This window comes from Carcharodon carcharias, chromosome 19, assembly GCF_017639515.1.
Source record: "Carcharodon carcharias isolate sCarCar2 chromosome 19, sCarCar2.pri, whole genome shotgun sequence".
NCBI classification, from domain to species: domain Eukaryota; kingdom Metazoa; phylum Chordata; class Chondrichthyes; order Lamniformes; family Lamnidae; genus Carcharodon; species Carcharodon carcharias.
Genome location: NC_054485.1, coordinates 21,502,061 through 21,525,532, shown reverse-complemented (window position 1 = coordinate 21,525,532; position 23,472 = coordinate 21,502,061). Strand labels below are relative to the sequence as shown.

At 45.4% G+C, this 23,472-nt stretch overlaps 1 protein-coding gene across 3 annotated transcripts in view; it reads right to left on the bottom strand.

The window, feature by feature from the left end:
* Positions 1-23,472, bottom strand: part of LOC121292006 (PR domain zinc finger protein 1-like) — a 115,569-nt gene that overhangs the window by 82,134 nt on the left and 9,963 nt on the right. The window contains exons 1-2 of one of the 3 annotated variants that reach the window (XM_041213743.1): positions 16,490-16,577; positions 15,938-16,067 (exon numbers count right to left, since the gene is read on the bottom strand). The exons of the other annotated variants lie outside the window; for them this stretch is intronic. The gene's annotated coding sequence lies outside the window, so the exon portion shown is untranslated. Of the gene's footprint in view, positions 1-15,937; positions 16,068-16,489; positions 16,578-23,472 lie in introns of those variants that run through there. 3 annotated transcript variants of the gene reach the window in all.

The following is a 23,472-nucleotide window of genomic DNA, read 5'->3' as shown; positions in this document are numbered from 1 at the left end:
AGGAAACCGTATTGGGAGCAGAGAATGCAGTAGACTAAGTTGAGGGAAGTGCAGGTGAAATGCTGCTTCACTTGAAAGGAGTGTTTTGGCCCTTGGATGGTGAGGAGAGAGGAAGTGAAGGGGCAGGTGTTGCATCTTCTGCGGTTGCATGGGAAGGTGCTGTGGGAGGAGGTTGAGGAGTAGGGGGTGATGGAGGAGTGGACCAGGGTGTCATGGAGGGAATGATCCCTATGGAATGCCGCCGAGAGGGTGAAGGGAAGATGTGTTTGGTGGTGGCATCATGCTGGAGTTGGCGGAAATGGCGGAGGATGATCCTTTGAATGCATAGGCTGGTGGGGTGATAAGTGAGGACAAGGGGGACCCTATCATGTTTCTGGGAAGGAGGAGAAGGCATGAGGGTGGATGCGCGGGAGATGGGCCGGACATGGTTGAGGGCCCTGTCAACCACTTTGGGTGGAAAACGTCGGTTAAGGAAGAAGGAGAACATGTCAGAGGAACTGTTTTTGAAAGTGGCATCATCAGAACAGACGAATGGGACCTCTCTGTCTCAATTTCTGGTGATAGACTGTCCACCATTATCCATTACAAGCCTACCGACTCCCACAGCTACCTCGACTACAGCTCCTCACACCCCGCTTCCTGTAAGGACTCCATCCCATTCTTACCCTTTATATATCTAAAAAAAACTCTTGCAATCTTCTTTTGTATTACTGGCTGGTTTACCCTCATATTTAATCTTCTCCCTCCTTATTTCTTTTTTAGTTGGCCTCTGTTGGTCTTTGTAGGCTTCTCAATCCCCTGGTTTCCCACTGCTCTTTGCCGCATTGTATGCTTTCTCTTTAGCTTTTATGCTGTCCCTGACTTCCATTGTCAGCCATGGTTGCCTCGTCCTCCCTTTTGTATGCTTCTTCTTCCGAGTGATTAATTTCTGCTGTATCTCCCAAATTACTCCCAGAAGCTCCTGCCATTGCTGTTCCACTGTCTTTCCTGCTAGGCTCATCTCCCAGTCAAATCTGGCCAGCTCCTCCCTCATGCCTCTGTAGTTGCCTTTATTCAACTGTAATACCGTTACATCTGATTCCGGCTTTTTCCTCTCAAATTGTAGGGTAAATTCTATCATATTATGGTCACTTCCTCCTCAGGGTTCCTTCACCTTAAGCTCCCTTATCAAATCTGCCTCATTACACATCACCAAATCTAGAATTGCCTGTTCCCTAGTGGGCTCCACCACAAGCTGCTCCAAAAAGCCACCTCGTAGACATTCTACAAATTTCTTTTCTTGGGATCCACTACCAACCTGATTTTCCCAGTCGACCTGCATATTGAAATCCCCCATGGTCACTGTTACCTTGCCTTTCTTACACGCCTTTTCTATCTCCTGGTGTATCGTGTGCCCCACATCCTGACTACTGTTCGGAGGCCTGTACATAACGCCCATTATGGTTTTTTCACCTTTGCAGTTCCTCAACTCTACCCACACAGATTCTACATCATCTGACCCTACGTCATTTCTTGCTATCGATTTAATTTCATTTCTTACTAACAAAGCAACCCCACCCCCTCTGCCAACCTGCCTATCTTTTCGATAGGATGTATATCCTTGGATATTTAGCTCCCAGTCCTGATCCCCTTGCAGCCAAATCTCCGTGATGCCCACCACATCATACCTGCCAATTTCAATCTGTGCCACAAGCTCATTTACCTTATTTTGTATACTGCGTGCATTCAGATACAACACCTACAGTCCTGTATTTCCCGTCCCCTTTCTCATTGTCTTCCCTTTATCTGATGTGCTTGAAGTTAGATTCCTAGTCTTTTCCAAACACCCTGTCCTATTTTGTGTTCTGGAGACTTTAATAGCCTCTCCTGGGCTCTCCTTTATTTTCAGTTTTTTCATAATTTTCCATGAAATTGAATCCACCCCCATCCCCCACATGCTAACCTGCTGCTTTGTTTCCCATTAGTCATACTTCTTGGAATTTTACCTTTCCCACCCCTCCCACTTTCTAGTTTAAAGTCCTGTTGACCACCTTACTTACCCTTTTCGCTAGAACATTGGTCCCAGATCAGTTCAGGTGGAGACCGTCCCAATGGTACAGATCCCTCCTGTTCCAATACTGATGCCAGTGCCGCACGAAATGGAACCCCTCTTTCCCTCACCACTCCTTTAGCCACATGTTTACTTCCCTTATTTTCACGTCCCTATGCCAATTTGCACGTGGCTCGGATAGTAATCCGGAGATTATAACCCTTGAGGTCCTATTCTTTAATTTAGTTCCTAGTTCCTGATAATCCACAAATAGGTCCTCTTTCCTAGTCTTACCTATGTTATTTGTCCCGACGTGGACCACAACAACTGGATCCTCCCCCTCCCTCTCCAATATCCTTTCAAGCTGGTCAGAAATGTCCATCACCCTGGCACCGGGCAGGCAACATACCATGCGGGACTCTCGATCCTGCTTACAAAGGAAGCTATCAATTCCCCTAATTATAGAATCCCCTACAACTACCACTTGTCTTTTTGCTCCCCCCTCTTGAATGGCCTCCTGTGCCACGGTGCTGTGGTCAGCTGACTCATCCTCCCTACAGCCCTGTTCCTCATCCACACAGGGAGCAAGCACCCCATACCTGTTGGACAAGTTCAAGAGCTGACACTCCTCTGTTCCTGAACACAGGATCCCTCTACCTGCCTCACTTGCAGTCACACCCTGCTGACCCTGACCACTGACCGAACTTGAGGTACTTAATCTACCGGGTGTGATCGCCTCCTGAAACAAAGCGTCCAGGTAACTCTCCCCCTCCCAGATGTGCTGCAGCATCCGGAGCTCAGACTTCAGCTCACCAATTCTGAGCCAGAGTTCCTCCAGCAACCAACACTTGCTGCAGATGTGGTCACTGTGGCTCGCAATGGTATCTGCCAGCTCCCACATCATACAGCTGCAGCACATCACCTGCACAGCCATCTCGACTTAGATAATTAATTTATTAATTAGCTTTGCAGTGTTTATTTTTTCAAATTTGGTGCCGATTTCCTACCAGCCAATCAGGTCACAGCTTTCCTGTGATGTCACTTTTTCAGTTTTGTCTTCAGTTACTCTGTGCCCCGAGGTCACCACTCCGGTGCTCCTCCCTCCGAGTCTGCTCCCTGGAGACAAGGCCGCAAACCCGAGGTAAGCTAGTTTTATACTATCCGGTCTTTGACAGTGGGTCCTCCTTGATTCCCGCCTGAGTCGCGGTGGCTTCTCCCAGAATGCTTCAGTCACTTCTCACCAGTGCCCTCTGTTAGATGCTCTTCCTCCTGTTGAGTGCAAGAGTCCTTCTCCTCAATTCCCTCCTGAGTCGCGGTGGCTGCGGTGACTTCTCCCAGAATGCTTCAGTCACTTCTCATCAGCGCCCTCTGTTGGATGTGGCTCAGTATCATACCAGACAGTATATATTCCTGATCCATGTGGCTCAGTGTCACACCAGACATTACATACCCCTGGCCCATGTGGTTCAGTATCATACCAGACATTATATACCCCTGGCCCATGTGGCTCAGATTCATACCAGACATTATATACCCCTGATCCATGTAGCTCAGTATCACACCAGACAGTATGCCCCTGATCCATGTGGCTCAGTATCACACCAGACAGTGTACCCCTGATCCATGTGTCTCAGTATCACACCAAACAGTATGCCACTGATTCATGTAGCTCAGTATCACACCAGAACTATGCTATGCATTTTCTATAGCTTTAATATCCCTTCTATAATGGAATATCAAGAACAGCACAAAGGGATGAGACTGCACTACAGAAGGACATGCGATTTAACTATTGTCTTATATCAACTTACCATAAACACACAGTGCACAGTCCATTTTTGTACTATTACCTCTTTCCTCAGGTACTCTATGTCCCTAAATATAATAAGTAATTGGTCTTTGCTATGCCTCCATTTTTTTCCCCAGTTAATGAGTGCTGGGACTTGTCTGATCGTACACAAAGGGTAGTGGAAATTTCAAACTCCTTCTCTCAGAAAGCTATTGAAGATAGGGACCAACAGAAAATTGCAAAGCTAAGATTAATAGATGTATTTAAGTAAGGGTATTAAGGGTTAGAGAACCAAGGTGGGTAAGATGGAGTTAAGATACAGATCTGCAATCATCTAACTGAATGGTGGAACAGGTTCAAGGGACTGAGGGGCTGATTCCTACATTCTTATGTTCTGAAAGACTTAACACCACAGTGGGTGGTGCTCTTACAGGCTGGGAGAACTGGTGTCTAAAGCAAGCTGGCCAGGACAGGGGAGGACAGGACCTGATTAGACACAACAGGACAGGACAGGTCAAGCTTACTCCTGTCAACTGATTGTTGGAATCCTTCACCTCACTGTGCACACTGTTAGGAAATAGAGATAGGTTAAGTAATTATAATGGTATTTGTAGGTGTTAGGGATAAGTTATATTTTTGAAGTTTAAGTTTGATTTGTATTTCTGTATCTGTGTTAAGAAAGGTCAAATTGAGTTTTAGTTTCACTTTAAAAAGATGCTTGCATTTCTAATGAGGTTTTTTTATGACTGTTGTAGCTAGATTAAACAAACAAGAATAGTAGAATTGGGCTGTTGTCTAGCAACAGGGGTCCAGGGAGGCAGGTTCCTCCCACAGATATACACAGAAAAACTAAAGAAACTGCAGCTTTAAGTTCATTTCGAAGCCAAGACCCCAGAGAGACTGGACACTGGGAGAGGAAGCTCCAGATTTCCCAAAAGAACCAAAAGGTCCCAAGGCCAAAGAATGAGACTGAAACAGGGAAAAGACCCAAGCAGACCTTCTAGTCAAAGGAAGTACAGGAACTGGAAAAGGCCCTGTTAATGAAAGTAAGAGTAAAGGGCTGAGGGAAAAGTTCCAAGCTTCAGATTTAAAGAGACAAAGGCTGCAGAAAGTAGATTGAAAGTGAGACCAGCTTGCTAGAGGCAAGAAGATCCAAAGAGACAGCTGAAGGTCTGTAGCACTTTGCTATGGGCATATGAAGAAGTGGTACTGTGGACGACTGAATCGGTGAGAGTGCGTGGAAGACAGCTTGAATGCATGCGGTGGACCCAGGAAAGAGGAACACCAGAAGGAGAGTTCAAAACCCTGGAGGTAACCCTTGAGGATGGCGCCTGAGAGAAATGGTCAGTTTGGGAGAAGATTGCAAAGCAAGTTCTTGGACAGTGGAGATTGGAAACCCTCATGTGAAAGATTGAGTGCAGTGAGACCAGTTGACTCATGGTGGGACAAGCATCTTGGGGGCAGTTGAGGAGAGATCCATAGCATCTGTTTGAGGTGGCATCTATCACTTGGTTTCAGAGTGTGGTGTGTCTGACCACAGGATGCCTAATAGTACATGGATGGTGTACTTACTGTGAACATTAGAGTATAAGATAGCTTTTATAACTTGTATTATCCTTACAAAACTGTATATATCTGTAAAGGTATAGTTGTGGGTGAAGGAGTACTGTGATATAGTTCATTTTTTCTTGTTGAATAAACGTTTAATTCTTTTGTTAAAAGTTCATCAGCTGACTCTTGTGACTCTGTCCAGTAGCTACTCTCCATTTATTTAAACAAACATGGGATCAGGCTTGTCCAGGGGTAATCTCAGCTGGGATCATAACAACATTGAGAGCAGGCAGCAGATCCTGCAGATTAGCAGGTTTCACCAGAATATAAGGCTACTGGAGGACTGAAGGCATCTGTTGACCAGCAAGGAGGAAAGGAGAGAAATATTGTACGGAGGAACTCTAAACAACTTATTTCAGTTACTTCAAACTCAAGACTTACAGAGATGCAGTCTTTGGTTTCTATCAATCGATGTCACTACTAAAAAAATCCACATCAACTCCCTGGTGGCTGGGATGCTGTTTTGCAGCCAGCGCCTCTTCCCCTGCTTGAACCGTAGAATATTAGGACTGAATTTTCCCAACACCATGGAAACAGGTTTGGAGACGGGATGAAGGGGTGGGGCAGAAAATAGGGGAAAATGCATCTGGGCGAACGCCCCAGGAATTGGCTTGGAACAAAGTCAGCAGCCCACTTCACAAGAAGCGGGCAGACAATTAGGGTAATTAGGTCTATTTTCCAAAGGCGACAGCCATTTCCCAAAGTCAGAGTGGCCCCTGCGGAGTGCGGAGCCCAGAAACTCCTTGGAGGCGGCCACCCAGCAGCAGGCAATGTGTGCCATTGCAGCTCGAGGCACTATGCCCCAATGAAGGAGCTGTCAGGATGACAGGTCAAATCCATGGCCAAAGCCAATCCTGAGGGCCCCTCCAAACCACTGGCCCTACCTTTGGGCCTCTTCATTCTGAAATTCAGAGGGCTCCATGTTGAGGCGTCTTCACAATCACCTGTCTGCCTCAGCAGTGACCACCTCAGCCTGTGGCACTGTCAGCCATCCTTTGCTTTAGGCTGTCTGATGGGGACTCCCTCCTCAGAAATATGCTCACTATCCTTAATTGGACAGCAAATACAGAGACAGCCACTTAGGAGACCATCTCCCAGAAGATAATGCCACCTGATGACATGCGTGAATTCTGGATCCCCGGCACCCACCAGAAAATTCAGCCTGCTAAATCTTACAGTTCGGAGGTAGGCTATTCAGCCCATTGTACCTGTGCTGGCTCTTTGAAAAAGCTGTCCAATATAGGCCCACCTTTTGTGCATAACCTTGCAAATTAATCCACTTCCAAGTACATGCCCAATTGTCTTTTGACTGTTCCTATAGAGTCAGGTTCTCCCACCCTTTCAGGTAGTATGTTTCAGATCATAACAACTCTTTGTGAGACACAATTTCTCATTTCATCCATAGTTTTTCGGAAAATTATTTTAAGCCTATCGCTCTGAGTACTGACCCACTTGCCAGAGGAAAAAATTGGTGCTATCAAAATCCCTCATAAATATCTCTCCAGGGCCTTGACATCTTTCCTAAAGTGTGGTGCCCAGAATTACGCACAATACTCCAACTGAGGACCAACCAAAAAATTGTAATGCTTTACTCAGACTTCCTGGTTTTTGTATTCAATGGGCCAATTTACAAAGCTAATTATCTCATGGGCAGAATTTTTGGCTGAGCAGGCGGGCACATGCCCAACCCGCTCGAGTGCAAAATAGCACATCATGACACGATGACATCAGGCTAGCGTTCCGATGTCATCGTGCACTTGCACAATATTTCCGTCAGCAGGCACGCGTGGGTGCCAGAGCCGCACCTGCCATTAACTAAGAGGCCAGTTAAGGCCATTAAAGAGGCAACTGACACCAATTTTTCATTGCCCGTGTGATTTCATGCTTGTCGCACGGGCAAACAGGCAGGCAGCCAGCTGACAACTTCAAAAATCTCATCCACGGGTGGGGTAAAAATGTTCAGCTGCATTGCCAGTGAGAGTAGTGAGGAGTTCAGTAGATAGTTTGCTTCTGGTGACTTACTGGTATGTGACAGCTTCATCTCTGTTCATTGTTGGCACTTCCAGGCTTCACTTCAGGCTCCTTGGTGTCTCTAAGGACCTCAGAGAATTCAGACGCATGTGGACCCTTCCAGGTATCAGGCAGCCTTCCGTTAACCCGGTAACGGGGATTGTGGTCTCTGCTGGTGGCACGTCCCCTGAGGAGGAAGAGAGGGGCAGAAGGAGAGGAGGCCAGATGTCCCAACGCAGCTTCCAGGGGAGTGACCTGTGGGAGACGAGGCGCAGACACAGGAGGCGCAGGGCCAGCAGACAGTCCAAGGCATTAGGGGCTGCAGAAGATGCCACTATCCTGTTGGCAGGGTTCACATGAGGCGATGCAGCTACCTCAATATGCTCGAGGTGCAATGCCGAAGGAGGCTCCTCTTCTCCAGGGTTACGGTGACCTCCATCTGTCAGATGATTGGCCCTGAGATCACTGCGTAGATGGAAACCCCCATGCCAGTGGCTCTGAAGGTCACAGTGACCCTCAACTTCTATGCAGCCGGCTCTTTCCAGGGGTTAGTTGGGGATCTTTGTGGAGTCTCCCAATCAGCTGTCCACAGTTGCATCGAGCTGGTGACAGATGCTCTGTTCAGGAAGGGACTGACTCATTCATTTCTGTACAGATGAGGCCTGTTTGGCTGAGTGAGCCAGTGGCTTTGGAGCAGTTGCTGGGTTCCCCCGCATCCAGGGTTCAATCAACCACACACGTGGCCATCAAGGCACCAGTGGGTCAGCCGGATGCCTTCATCAGCAGGAAGTGATTCCACTTCCACTGAATGTGCAGATAGTGTGTAACCACAGGATGCAAATTCTGCAAGTCTGTGCAAGGTACCCTGGCAGCTCCCATGATGGATGTATCCTGGGACACTCCCAGGTGCCGAGGCTCTTCAGTGCTCCAGTCCGACTGGATGGAGGGGTCTCAAGGGCTATCCCTTGAAAAGGTGGCTTATGACAACTCTCCACCACCCAAGAACAGAAGCAGAGCAGCATTATAACAGAAGTCATGCCTCCACAAGGGTGGTGACATAGAGGACCATATGTCTTCTGAAGATGCCCTTCCGATGCCTGGACCGTTCAGGGGGAGCACTATAATACCACCCAGAGTGGGTGTCACTAACAGTGGTTGCATACTGCTCCCTCCACAATCTGGCACTGGCAAGGGGGGACCCACTGGAGGAAGAGGATCTTGACGCAGCTCCACAGGCCACAGAGGATGAACCAAGTAGTGAGTCAGAAGAGGAACCTGGTGAGGAGAATGCTGAGGGCGTGGAGGCAGACCCCGATAATCTCCAGGGAGGCAGGGGCACCAGGGGCTCCTAGATCCAACACTCCATCAGCTAGGCTGCCAAATAACCGCTCCCATCTCATTGCCAGGGGTGCTGCCTCCATCCTGGATGTCTGAAATGACTCTTTTCTTTGAACCCAACCTCCACTCAGTGCCTGTGCAATAGAGTTTTGAGCCACCCATGCCCAGCATTACATACTGGGGTACCCTGCACCACATTAAATAAAAAAGGTGAAGCAAACTCAGGCCATTACGACAAAAGAAAATTTATCTAATGTTGACAGTCAAAATAAATTAACAGAACCTTCTCTGGTCCATCAATGGTGAGCAGGGAGGTCCAGAGTGACCTCATATTGGCGTGAGAGCTGCTTGTCATCTCTGCGGGCTCATCTCAGGGTGCTCTGGATGATGGCAGCAGCTCCTCCGCCCCTCTGCCAGTGAGGGGCATCTGATGAGGCTGCGGCATTGAGGAGATTCCAGCTGTGACACTGGCCGCTCCCTCCCAGTAGGGGACAGCAGAGGCTTCTTTGGCCAGAGGATGACCACCAAGGTCATCAAATCAGCAAGCTGCCTACAATGCTGCTTCCAGCGAGAGGGGGAGAACCAAGACATAGCACTCACAAACTTAAGTTTAAGGCACCATGAGCACAAGAGGGACTGGTCAGGGGTGATCTTCTGTTATGCACTGTTTTATTTATATTTATTGGTCTGGGGATGAAGACCAGAGAAAGTCATACCTTCGCCTGACACCCCAGGCTCTCTGTGGCAGGTTGACTGAGGCGTGTGGTGCCTCTCCAGCTCCAAGGCATCCTGCTCATATCTAGTTAGGATTAGGAGGTTAGCTGGCCCTCTGCCAATCTGTGATCTTTCAATAGTGTTATGGCCTGTCTTCTCCAGAAAGGACAGAAGACCATGCATTAGTACACTCTCTAACTGCAGTGCCATTGCAGCTAGGCCAATCCCAGCTCAGGAACACATTGCAGGGCACATCCAAGTCATGGCCCTTGAGCTACAATGCACTCAGTCCAAGCAGCCAGGGCTCACCTCCTTGGCCAACTCCAGCGTCATTGACGGTTGGCACTCAACACACCTGAGCTCCACGGCGAGGGGGATGGCCAGCCTTTAACACGCTGATCCATGCCAACACGGTACTCACCCTTCCTGAAAGCAGCAGGTTGTTAAACCTCTTGCAGCATTGGACCCAAGTGCACCGCACAATGTCGAGGCTGCTGACCTGCGCTGCCACCTCCTCCCAAGCTCTTTTTGTAAGGTGCAGTGGCCTCCTCCTACCATCCCTGGAGACAAAGGTGTCCCTCCTGGCAGCCACCTCCTCTGGGAGGATGACGAGGCACTCATCAGAAAACCAGGGGGACCGAGTGCCCCCCCAACCTGCCCTCCCGCCTGGCGTGTGCAGCCACATTGGAATCCATAATTTTTAATCTCCTGTTTACAACACCAAAGGTATCTTCATCGCCAGCAGCCTTCCAGGGCCTGACTGCGCCAGTTTTAAACCAGCCGCTGGGTCTCCATTGGACCCTGCAGCCGACAGGCCCCCACCCTCCAAACCCCACCTTCCTGACCATTGGGGAGCTGCCCTTCACACTCAGCGGAGCTTAATTAACCAGCCAGCATGAAATCGCGATCAGGGGCCTATCGTGGGCAGTGGGCAGCGGGCAGTGGGCAGCGGGCACCTTTCCTGGCCACTCCCAGGCCCACCGATCGCACCAGCCCCACCGATCGCACCAGCCCGCCAACCCAAAACTCTGTCCCATAGGTTTTCTTAACCGCCTTCTCAACTTGCCTCGCCCACCTTCAAAGTAAATATGCATCCAGAAGTCCCCATCAAGCTTTCCCTTCTAATTTATTGGATTCACCTGGCTCTGTTACAAAGAGAAAACTCAATGAGGTAAGCACCATGTCCTTGCACTGAAAAGCATTCTGTTTCTCTGCTTCTCCATACCAGTTTGTACCATTCAATAAATTGTGCTTTATTTGGTGTTATGTTGTGAGGGTGAACGCAAGAATCTTGGAAGGATTAGTCAAGAGGAATGTCACGCATTTCTATGGGTATAATTCACTGCTTAGCTATGGAGTCAGAGCGGTGCCATGACTTGGCATATTGTCCTTTCGCTTATAGGGCCAAGACCTGAATCCATCTCAGGTTAATGGATGGGAGTCACAGGTGAAGTGATTTCGGGACAAACTCTGACCCTGTTTCTAACAGGGAGGGATCCACAGCCTAACACTGATTGTACCTACACCACGTGGACTGCAATGGTTCAAGAAGGCAGCTCACCACCATCTTCTCAAGGGCAACTAGGGATGGGCAATAAATGCTGGCCCAGCCAGCAAAGCCCACATCCCGTGAATGAATAAAAGACACCAGTAGCCTTTACAAAAACAGAATTACCTGGAAAAACTCAGCAGGTCTGGCAGCATCGGCGGAGAAGAAAAGAGTTGACGTTTCGAGTCCTCATGACCCTTCAACAGAACTAGGTGAATCCAAGGAGAGGGGTGAAATATAAGCTGGTTTAAGGTGGGGTTGTGGGGGGGGGGCGGGGGTGGGGGCGGTGGGTTTGGGTGGGGGGAGAGAAGTGGAGGGGGGGGGTGTGATTGTAGGGACCGTCCCTACAACCACACCCCCCCTCCGCTTCTCTCCCCCCACCCAAAACCACCCCCCCACCTTAAACCAGCTTATATTTCACCCCTCTCCTTGGATTCACCTAGTTCTGTTGAAGGGTCGTGAGGACTCGAAACGTCAACTCTTTTCTTCTCCGCCGATGCTGCCAGACCTGCTGAGTTTTTCCAGGTAATTCTGTTTTTGTTTTGGATTTCCAGCATCCGCAGTTTTTTGTTTTTATACCAGTAGCCTTTAGCCCAGTGGTGCGCCATTCCCAACTTTGAGCCAGGAGATCCTGGGTTCAAACACTGGCTCTAGACATTCCCACCAAGTGGAGACTGGAGCTCTGACTCAGAATTGTGGAATGGCATCCAGTGGAATATTTGCATCCACTCTACCTCATTTTAGGGGCTGGAGCAGCTCACAGAACCCTTCCCTCTAATGTCCCTCTTATGGCCATAAGCATGGAAAAGGTGTTTACATCACAGACAGTCAGCCTTGACAATATAATCTAGGCTGACACTCCCAAAGCAATACAAAAGGAGGGCTGTACTCTTGAAGGCGCTGACTTTCGGATGAAATTGTTCTCACCAGTCCTCTCAGGTGGATGTAAAACATCCCATGACACGATTATCCTGTGAATAATTTTACTATTTTGCATTACTCTCCAAGAGAAGAACATTAAGATATGAAAATATGAAGTGATGATTTCAACAGTGGGCAGTGATCTGAGATGCTGAGAATCCATTTACAGATAAGCGTTAAAGTTTTAAACGTATTCCCTCTCCCAGTCTCAGTCAGCACCTCACGGATCCTGTGAAACGCAAACCCTCCTATAACATACAAAAAGGTGCGAAAGTAATAGGTACGATACCCAAATCCTCTACTTACTCGCATCAAGACAAAACAACCATGCAGGGCGTGAGTTCTCGTGTTCCTGATGGACTGAAAGGGCAGCAGTTATTTTTAGCCACTTTGTCACCAGCAATCCAAGAAGCTGCCACTAACAGTCAATACCTGATACCAACAGTTCTTGTGTTCAGCATGATGTCTGAGCTGTTCAATGTGTGACAAATTATTGATCAGATTGCTTATAGAGGCCAGGTGATCAGGTTGCCACCAAAGTGAGTCATCTTGGACTCAGCAATCTTGAGCTGTCACCAGCTCTGACACACGAGAGCGACTGATATCTTCCCAAACAATGAGTCTCAAGCCCACTGACAATACTGCTGAGCGTCTGGTGTCAGAAGCTGAGGTTACCTGTCATTTTGTGCCTTTTATTTGAGTACTAAGGCTAATCTGTCAGCGCGTGGAAAGTCAGATCAGCCAGAATGATAGGAGCCTCTCTGTTTTACGCTGACAGCCCCGTGCTTTAGGATGGGAAGAAAGAGCAAACATATGTTACATCCTTCACAACCTCAGGTGCCCCAAAGAACTTCTGAATGTTTGTCACTATAGTGATGTGGGAAACGCGAACCAATTTGTGCACAGCAAAGTCTCGCAAACAGCAATGACCTGATAATCTGTTTTTAGCGATGGTGGTTGAGGGGAGAACTCCCCTCATCATGTTTGAAATAATGTCATGGGATCTGTACAACCACCTTAGAGGGCAGCGGGGCCCTTGGGTTAACATCTCATTTGAAACCTCCAACAGTGCAGAGCTCCGTCTGTACTGCACTGGGCTTTTCAGCCTGGATTTGTCTTCGAGTCGGACTTGATTCTTCCTCCAGTGAAGAGGTTTGAGTCTGATGCATGCCCACCATCATCAAGGGAAGGCTGGCTCTTTACTCCTAGTTGAAGCCTCCCTTAGGAGAATATCCTCAGAAAATCAAAATGGAGAAAGGTAACTGGAAACCACCCCAGCTACTCATTCCCTAGTAAGGGGTTCAAGAATCTCATGCGTGATTTGAGTTAGGACTTGCCGTGGGGCAGAAAAACAACAACTTGCATTTATATAGTGGCTTTAATTTAGTAAAATGTCCCAAGGTGCTTCACAGGATTATTATCAGCCAAAATTTTACACTGAGCCACATAATGAAATATTAGGAGAGGTGACCAAAGGTGACCTTAGTCAAAGCAGTAGGTTTTAAAGAACATCATAAAGGAGAGAGAGGTAGTGAAGCAGGGAGGTTTAGGCATGGAATTCCAGATCAGTTTTAAAATATTAATTCACAGGATTCAGGTGATGCTGGCTAGGCCAGCATTTACTGTCATCCCTAGTTGCCCTCGAGGAGGTGGTGATGAGCCGCTTTCTTGAACCACTGCAAGCTGTGTGATGAAGAAACTCCAACAGTGCTGTTGGATAGAGAAATCCTGTAATGATGAGAGAGTGCAATATACGGCCAAGTCAGATTGATATGTAACATTAGACGGCAGCTTGCTCACGTAGGTGTTCCCATGCACCTGTTACCATTGCCTTTCTATATAACTTACAACCTCAGCAGCTGAAAGCACAGTCACAAAGCAATGAAAATTGGGTGTACATAAGAGGCAGAATTGGAGGAAAGCAGAGTTATATCTTAAATCACTCTCAGGCATGATACCTGACTTCCCAAAGATGCAGGATTCCCAAGTCCCTAAACCTTTAAGAGTTTCTAACTCTGCGCCTTCCAAATGATATAGATTTCTCTGAACGGGTGAGAATTTCAGGGAATTTCCTGTTCATACATGAGGAAAGCTATGTTCTCAGCCTTTACTTGAAATTAATAAAGCTTTTTAAAACTCCAAGAGCAATTCTGAATGATCAGGGTTTGTTTGAGGAGCTTTAAGCAGGGTTCCCAGAAATGGGCGAGGGCACAGGAGTATGGGGCTTGGCCCCTGCGGTCGCATTTGTAGGGTGATGAAGAGACCTCAGATATAAGAGGTGGCAATGAGCTATAGGAAAGATGGCAGCTGTCACTGGGTAATCAGAACGATATGTGCAGAATGAAGACAGGTTACACTGTGCAGGTCATCACCACCTTCCATGGACATGGAAGGTGTCAGAGGTATGTGCACAATGGCAGCATCTACCTTGGAGGGGAAGCATGGAGGATTGCGAGGTAAGCAAGAACCTGCATTTATATAGCACCTTTCACAACCGCAGGTAGCCCCAAAGCATCTTACAGCCAATGGAGCACTTTTGAAGTGTGAGCACTGTTGTAATGTAGAAAACACAGCACCAATTTGTGCACAGCAAGCTCCCATAAATAGCAAATGAAACAATGATCAGATTGTCTGTTTTAGCAATGGTGGTTGAGGGATAAGTACTAGGCAGCAAGTCTTTGGAGTGGGACTTGAACCCACACCTTCTGACTCAGAGGGGTGTATCCTTTATCTGAAGAATTGATGGATTCTGTTTCAACAATGTGTGGCCAAGAATTTCACATTCTGACTATCTAACGCTGTGTAAAGGATATTTTTCTAACCACCTCCTTAATTGTGTTTTACAAGTGTCTTGAATTTTAAAAAATTCTTTCATGGGATGTGTGCATCGCTGGCAAGGCCAGCATTTATTACCCATTCCTAATTGCCCTTGAGAAGGTGGTGGTGAGCACCTTCTTGAACCGCTGCTGTCCATCTGGTGCAGGTACACCCACTGTGCTGTTAGGGAGGGAGTAGAACTTGTTTCACCTTATTACTGTCTCACTGACTAGTGGAATCGTTTCATCACTAATTTATCCTGCCATAATCCTTAATAATCTTAAAAGGCCTTTTTCAGGTCAATTCCTAACTCCCACAGATTTGTAAAAAGAAACCTGAATTCTCAACTCCCTCTTCACAAGTATAAGTGAAGTGAAGTGGAGTCAGGCGTGATAGCATAAGACTTGATCAGAAAGGTAAGTTTGCAACAGGTTTTATAAAGTGAAGAGGGAGTATTGATAAAAGGCCCCAACATCACTTGTCTTGTTGCTTTATGCTCAGATGGGCCTGTTACACAGTTCCAGCACTTTAAGTTTGTTAAACAAGCAAAGCCTTCACCAAAGGAATTGATTACACAATAATTTATATGGTGTTAGTTGCATTGTCAGATTGCTTGTGTGAGATCCTTGGGTTGCCAACTTTGGCTGGATATAAACCTGGGAGCCATCATATGGCCACCTGACTTCAGCTGCCCTGCCATCACACTCCTGCCATTGATTGCCCTAATATGCCCACCTCGTGATGCCTCACCTCCCCATGGCCAACTGGAAAACCAATATACTCCTCATCAACCGATGGAATAATTCTTGACTGTGAGTCAAGTAGCCTTTTCTTTTCCATCTCCAATATTTTTATAACTGATAAACAAAAGAGTTCAAAACTATTAAAAAAATTTTTTTTAAACAATTCAATGATTTGTCTCCCATGTCCAGGAGTTTATTCTTTAATTCCTGGAGTCTCCAGGGCAATCCTGGAGAGTTGGCAACCCTGCGCAATACGGTTGGAGCAAAATAAGACACTCTTTCTGTCTCCTTACCCAACTTCAAACAAAAAAAAACTCTTTACCATATATTTAATTCCCCGGTTTGAAATCTGAAACAGTAACAGTGCGCACACACCATACGAGAGCAAGGCAGCTTTGGGTAGCTGCGTCACTTACATGTCACTAAGAAGAACTAAGTTGACAAGTCCCACTGCGGGTGCAGACTTTCTTTGTGCAAGCTGAAAACCGAGTCAGGCGATCCAGCGCCCCTTTGTCCTCTCTCAGGATCACAGTCACAAACCAACCTCTGCAGCCAAACACAAAAAGATTAAGTTTGGCTCACTTTTCAACACTGTACTTGAGTCCAGTTATCCTTAGATACTCAGACCCCTGAATCCCTCAATGACAGTGCAAGTGTTAGTTCTGAAATAAAAACAGCAAGTGCTGGAAAAACTCAGTGGGTCTGGCAGCATCTACGGTGAGAGAAACAGAGTTAACGTTTTGAGTCCAATATGTCTCTTCTTCGGAAGTGCTCAGCTCTGTCAGCTTTACAATTAATGAGGCCATGGTGGTCAGTGCAGAGCACTGGCACTACTTTCCATTCACACACCTGCTATCAATATGAATAAGAAAGGTACAGTTCAGATTAGGTAGAGTAAAGCTCCCTCTACATTTTCTCAAACACTTTCATTGCAGGTACAGCAGAGATTAGAAACAGAGTAAAACTACCTCTATGCTGTCCCATCAAACACCAACACTCCTGCCCTGAAAAGTCTTTGTCCACTCAGAGAAATCTGTCCTGGGTCGGATGCTTTAGATGCAATTATCACTGACTTCCTAAAGCTGTTGTGTGCCTGACAGTGTTAATTTCCAGAAAGAATGACTCAGATCCACATGGCACCAGCCCAAAAGAGAACTAGTTGCATTCAACAGATTACTCATAGGTACAAATTCCATTGTTGTCTAAGGAACACATACAGCCTCAGGCTGTGGGTTAGATTAGAGAGCAAATCTAGTGACAAAGTTTGATTGGCAGCCGATTGGACTCCAACTATGTTACAGGCTGCACATCGCATGCAGCCTAAGAGCAGTGTGCTGTGACATATGCTATCAGTCTCAATAAGGAATTGATTCTGCCTTGAGCGTGTAGGCAATTTCAGCTCACTAGGCATTGCTGACCACAGTTGGCTTGTGTATAACCGTAAAGGGGCTGACTCACTTTTCCCATAGAAAATGCAGATGCTGGAAATCTGAAACAAAAACAGGGAATGCTGGAAAGACTCAGCAGGTCTAGCAGCATCTGGAGAGAGAGAAATAGAGTTAACGTTTTGAGTCCGAAACGTTATATATTGGCAAAAACAAAACAATTCTGATAGGGCAAGTAAGGTTTCTGATTTACCCGTTTATCTTTGAATGGATGCATACCATATCCTGCTCACTTCTTCTAATTCCACATGACTCTCTCTACTAACCCTATCTGGGAGGATGAGTTCCTGATGAATTAGTGCCCATCATAGTGGTTACTTTATAAACAAGTCATAGGAACATAGAAATATAGAAACAGGAGGAGGCCATTCAGCCCTTCAAACCTGTTTCACCATTCAATTAGATTCTGGCTGATCTGTACCACATCTCCATTGGCCCACCTATGCTCCATCTCCTTTGATACCCTTACTCAACAGAAATCTATCCAGCTCAGTACCAGAAGCTGTAGTTGTCTCCCAGCATCCACACTCTTTTGGAAGAGAGAGTTCCACATTTCCACTATTCTTTCTGTGAAAATGACTGCCAATTGGTTCCACTAACCCAGTAATAATCAGTGACCATTAGAGGAGAAGTCTCATTGGCAGAGATGCCAGACTAGCAGCCATGCTTCCAGACAAAGAATACCTAGCAGGCTGCTTGACTGCAGGGGGCATCACACAGAGCTCAAACAATCCTCACTAGATATTCACACATAAAATTCTCAGCAGGGTCACTTGGCATTGAAGGCTGTAGTGTAATGGAATATGTTAGACTAACTGTAATAATCTGTGATGTCATGGAAGCGAGTGACAAATATTCATGTGACAAGAGACTCTTGGCCAGTCTAAGGTGAAAGTAAGAGGAAAGCAAGCATGGTCAGATGCCTCTGCACCATCTGTTAATACATTAAAATAAATGTTAGAGTGTTTATGGCTAGCAGCCTTCACAAATCATTGAAACTACTCCACTCCAGCAACACAATAATATATGGGGGCAAGTGGTAAAAACATGTTACTAGAAAAATTTCTATCTCTATCGAAGGGTTCCGAGAAAGTTGCAGGCCTAAATCAGGTTGAAGCATGGCCTAGGTACAAGAATAGCACTTGATTTTGCACTTCATCGGGTCTCGCAGCGAAGCCAGACCATGAGTAGATCAGTACACTGTTGTAAGCAATGGGCGACTGTGCAGACAACATTTTAGTTACCCTGGGGCTTGGTGAGGGTAAAGCTGCATATGCCGAAGTTATTGATAAATTGGAAACATGTTTCATTCTCAGAAAGAACACCATCGTGGAGCACGCAAAATTCAATAAATGTGCCCAGAGAAGCATCGATGGATTTATTAATGATTTGTGTCGATTACAGAAGATTGCGAGCATGGTAATCTGAAAGAGGAGTTAATCTGCGACAGAATAGTTGTTGGAGTAGGATGATGCATTATCAGATCATTTGCAGTCCCAAGGAGATTTGACACTAGCGCAGGTGATTCAATTAAGTAGGCAAGCCAAGATCAGGAGGAAAAACTGATCAGTTGTCTGGGGGAAAAAAGAGAGAGAGAGAGCCCAAATCCCAAATTAACAGATAGTTGAATTCATCAAACATAAAAAAGGGAAAATGGAGAGAAGGGGACACATGTGGCATAAAAAGCAATTAATGGCAGCAGCCCAGACTAACGGTTGCTGGTGTGGAAGAGAAAGTTATGGGCGAGAGAATTATCCCACCCAAGATGCACAATGCCATTGGTGATAAAAGATGGGGCATTTTCAGGCAGTATCTTGCAGTAGGAAAGACAGGCAGAGCACTCAAAAAGAAAAAGTTTTAAAAGGAAACAGAGTCCATGAAGTTGAAGATTCACAAGACATTGAGATAGCCCTCTTGGGAGAGATTAAAGAAGTATGTGGAAACAATAGAGTGCAGAGATCCTAGTGGAAAGTTATAAGACACATTTTAAATTAGATACTGGCGCAGTAGTTTCAGTTCCTTCAGATGCTGAATAACGGGAATAACGAGAGTTCTTCAACCATCCTACAAAAAACTACACAGATCAGGAGGAATAGAGCTGAAGGGTCTGGGAGAATTAACAGCTACTTTACAACACAGAGAGAAAGTAATTACTGAAGTTCACTTTTAAGTAGAAAGGCATGTATGGAACATAATCTAATTTGTAGAAAATAAATAAAAAATTCTGAAGGTCAACCAAGAGACTTCAGAGCAGAATATCCAAAGCTATTTATAGGATTGGTGAGCTAAAAACAGCATATCCTATAACACCAAGCCCAGAAGCAACACCAACATGCTATCTGCACCCAGAAAGGTTCCACACTCTTTACTCCCAAAGGTAAAGAAAGGGGTCAACATATTGGTAAGACAAGGAGTCATTTGAAAGAGCCAAGATGCTCAGGGTCAGTCCTGGTCCAAAGCCAAATAGTTCCATAAGAATATGTGTTGATCTCACATAACTCAATAAAGCTGTGAAAGAGATCCATCCAATGGTATCAGTAGACGAGAGTTTAGGAATATTAGAGAAGACCCCTTCTTCTCTAAATTCGACTCTAACAGTGGATCCTGGCAAATACCACTAGAAGAGGAGTCCAAGCTTCTCAACTTTCATAACACTATTTGTAAGATTCTGTTTTACCAGGTTACACTTTGGAATGACACCAGCACCAGTGATCTTTCAACAAACAATGTCAATGTTTTTAGAGGGCTTACACAGAGTTGTTTGCCACATGGATGAGGTATTGATACATGGGCCCACTCAGGCTGAGCATGACGTGAGAGTGAGAGCAGTGCTGAGAAGAATATAAGAGGCAGGATTGACACTCAGCAATAAGTGTGAATTTTCACAACCAACAATCAGATTTCTTGGTCACATAGTGAATACATCAGGAATAAAGATCCGAAGACCAGAATTATAAAAGAGTTTCCAGCTCCAAGGAACATCACTGAGTTACAAAGGTTCATGGAAATGGTGAATCCAGGGGCAAAATTCCTGAAAATCTTAACAGAGCTCAAAGAGCTACTACACTAGTTGTTATGCCAAGATAATGAATAATGTTGGGAGGAAGCACATCAGAAATCATTCGAGGGGTTGATGTCATCAGAGATATTACCACATTATGACCTAAAGTTACCGACAATTCTTGCAGTGGACACATCCTCTACAGGATCGGGGACATTACTTCTTCAGGTACAAAGAGATGAAAAAAGCAAATCAATCTATTATGCATCACATTCATTAACAGATACAGAGAAGAGAAATGCAGTAATCAAAAAGCAAGCATTAGCAGCCACATGAGCATGTGAGAAAATTGCTGACCACATCTCAGTTCTTCACATTATGATAGAAACACATCATAAAACTTTGGTTACACTATTGAATTGAAAAGAACTTGCAGCGACATCATCAAGAGTTCAAAGATTTAAGCTAAGATTAAGGAGATTTGATACTCATATGGTTTATGTTAAAGGAAACAACAGAGTACAGGAGATGCATTGAAACAGAGAACCCAGAAAAATGTGATGTTGGGTGGGATTTTCCGCCCCCTCCTGCTACTGGGATCGTCCAGTCCCACTGGAAGTCAATTAACTCTTGTCTAGGCCACTGAATCTCCGGCGGCAGGTCCCATCATGACAGGGCTGGAAAATCCCGGCCACTGCATTTGTGGAAGAAGTCGAGGTGTTTGCTATCATGACAGTCTGTACATTCCCAGTTGGAGGATGGCCTGCATGTACACCACATAGTCCCATCTTGAGATCATATTTTGAGCAGAGAGCATGTCTGACAGTGATCATTGATTTACTAGTATACAATGATAGAATAGTAATCCCAAAAGCATTGACACTTGAAATAATACAATGTCTACATCAAGTTCATTTAGCTATTACCAAGTGCAAAACCAAAGCATGATATTCGGTTTGGTGGCTGGGTCTGTCAAAGTTATTAGAACAAATGATATCCAGGTGTATCACATGTACAAGTCTCAGAGCAAGAACATTCGACAGGGAGAACAGGTTTGGATCAGAGATCAACTGAGATTTGGCAAAACAGTGGAGAAATCATCACATCCATGATCTTATGTCATCCAGATGGAACAAGGCACAGTGAGAACAAACAGAAGAGCTTTGATCATAATTGAGCAACAGAATAAAAACCAGAGAACAGGGAGGTCTCAATAATCATAAATGAAAGAAGACACTGAAGCAGGTGATCCCAAACCATCTACTAGTTCAAATTCTGTTCAACAACGTCCAGAGGACCAACAACAGGGAATGCCTTATTCCAAACAAGAGGAGAACAAGGTAGGGTAGACTGGTGAAGGCATCATAATAGTTATCAGTGTAAGAGGAGGTGAGAATCTCAAAAAAATAGAGGAAGGAGAGAGAAGAGAGAACAAGAAGAGAACATGGAGAGAGAAAGAAATGACATTTACCTAAGAGAGCAAAATGAGGCTACATTTAAATGAGACTTCAAAACACTAAAATGTTCAGAATGATGAGGAGACTGAAGCATGGGTTTCCAGGAACATTAGAGAATGTTGAAGTCTGAATAGAGACTTGCAGGGAGATGTAGTATAATGGAGTAAGTTAGACTAAGTTTCATAAAGGGTTAAGTACAATATAGTCTATGATGTCATAGAAGGGAGTGACATATACACATGATGAGACTCTGGGCAGTCAAAAGTGAATGTATGAGGAAAGCAAGCATGGTCAGAAGCCTGTAAGACTGTTCTCCATAATCTGTAAATATGTTAAAATAAATGTTAGTGTTTATTGCTAGCAGTCATCAGAAATCATTGAAACTATTCCATCCTGCAATACAATAATATAAAGGTTAGACCCCCATACAGAATACTAACTTCAGTTCCAGCCACTGCACCTCGGGAAGAATATACAGGTCTTGGAGGGGGTGCAGTGTAGATTCATCAGAATGATACTGGGGCTAAAAGGGTTAAATCATGGGGACAGTTTGCATAGACTAGGGGCAGAATTTTATGCGGGCAGAATTTTACAGTCCTGCCTAAACCAATGGACTTTTGAATGGCTCGCTACATTTTACAGTCCCACCCCTCCTGCAAATTCTGTCCTAGGACTATATTTTTTCAATATAGAAGATTAAGGGGTGATCTAACTGAAGTGTTTCAGATGTTGATAGGGTAGATAGAAATTATTTCCTTTGGTGAAGTCCAGAACAAGGGGGAATAACCTTAAAACGAGACCATTCGAGAGCTGATGTCAAGAAGCATTTTTCACACAATGGGTAGTGGAGATTTGGAACTCTGTCCTCCATAAAGCTGCTGAGGCTGAGGTTCAAAATTTGAAAATTTCAAAACTGTGCTCAGTGTACTTTTGTTAAGCAGGGGTATTAAGGATTGCAAAACCAAGACAGGTAGATGGAGATAATGGACAAATCAGCCATGATCTAATTGAATGGTGGAACAGGCTCAAGGGGCTGAATGGCCTCCTCCTGCATCTATGTTCCTATGATTAGATATGGCAGACATGCCTAACTGTTCCCTTCCTGTCACTAAAGGGACTGTATCTGAGGCCTTCCTGTCTGTAACACGCTGCAGGTATCCATTGGGCCATTCTGGGGGTTAGAGGCATCTGTCTGAAGGAAAGCATGCATATCCTATATCTTCTGCGGGGCAACTGGGTGAAGGGATGTTTGACTTGCTGAGGGTTAGGAGAGGTGGTGGTGGTGGAGGGGAGGGAGGATCCAGCTTTCTGCTGCATGAAGGAAAAGGTGGAAGGTGCCAATAATCTAACTTTAGATTCTGCTGAATCTGCGACTCACCCACTCCAAAGCTAATATACCTTGCCTGAGGTGCGGTGCCCAGAATATAAAAGAACAGTATCCTATCCCATTCCACCAAGTTCCCATTAGGCTTCTTTGAACATCATGTGTGAATGAAGGTTTAAAAATGGACCACCCCATACTGAATTGCATAAGATAGGCTCTAAGAGAGATATTCTAAAGTGTCTTTAAGTAACACCCAGACACACTCCTCTACCTCAAAGGAAATCTAATTGGTATTCCCCACACATTCACAACATTTCTTTAGTTTGAATTACTTCCGTGTATCGTAATATTGAGTCATTCATTGCACTAGCCAAACATGCTGATCAAATACTAATTCAAACTAACTGGTTCCCTATTTGGAGAAAAAGGGTATGAATAAATTGAGGTCCCACAATGAACGACCCTTTCACTGAATATTTCTGTACTGTGCCATGCTGTACATTGAGATATGGCAAAACCAGTTATTTAATCAGAATTAAGTTGCATTTTTGTTATGTGCAGTCATGTTGCATATGGATTATTTTTCACCAGCACTGTTAGCCCATTATGACCAACACACGTATTACTCATTGGCACTTAAAACATGCAAAACTAAGTGATGTGATGGTGAATGAAAGATGTGATGACCAACACTATCTTTCAAATCCCGCCACAGCAGATGGTA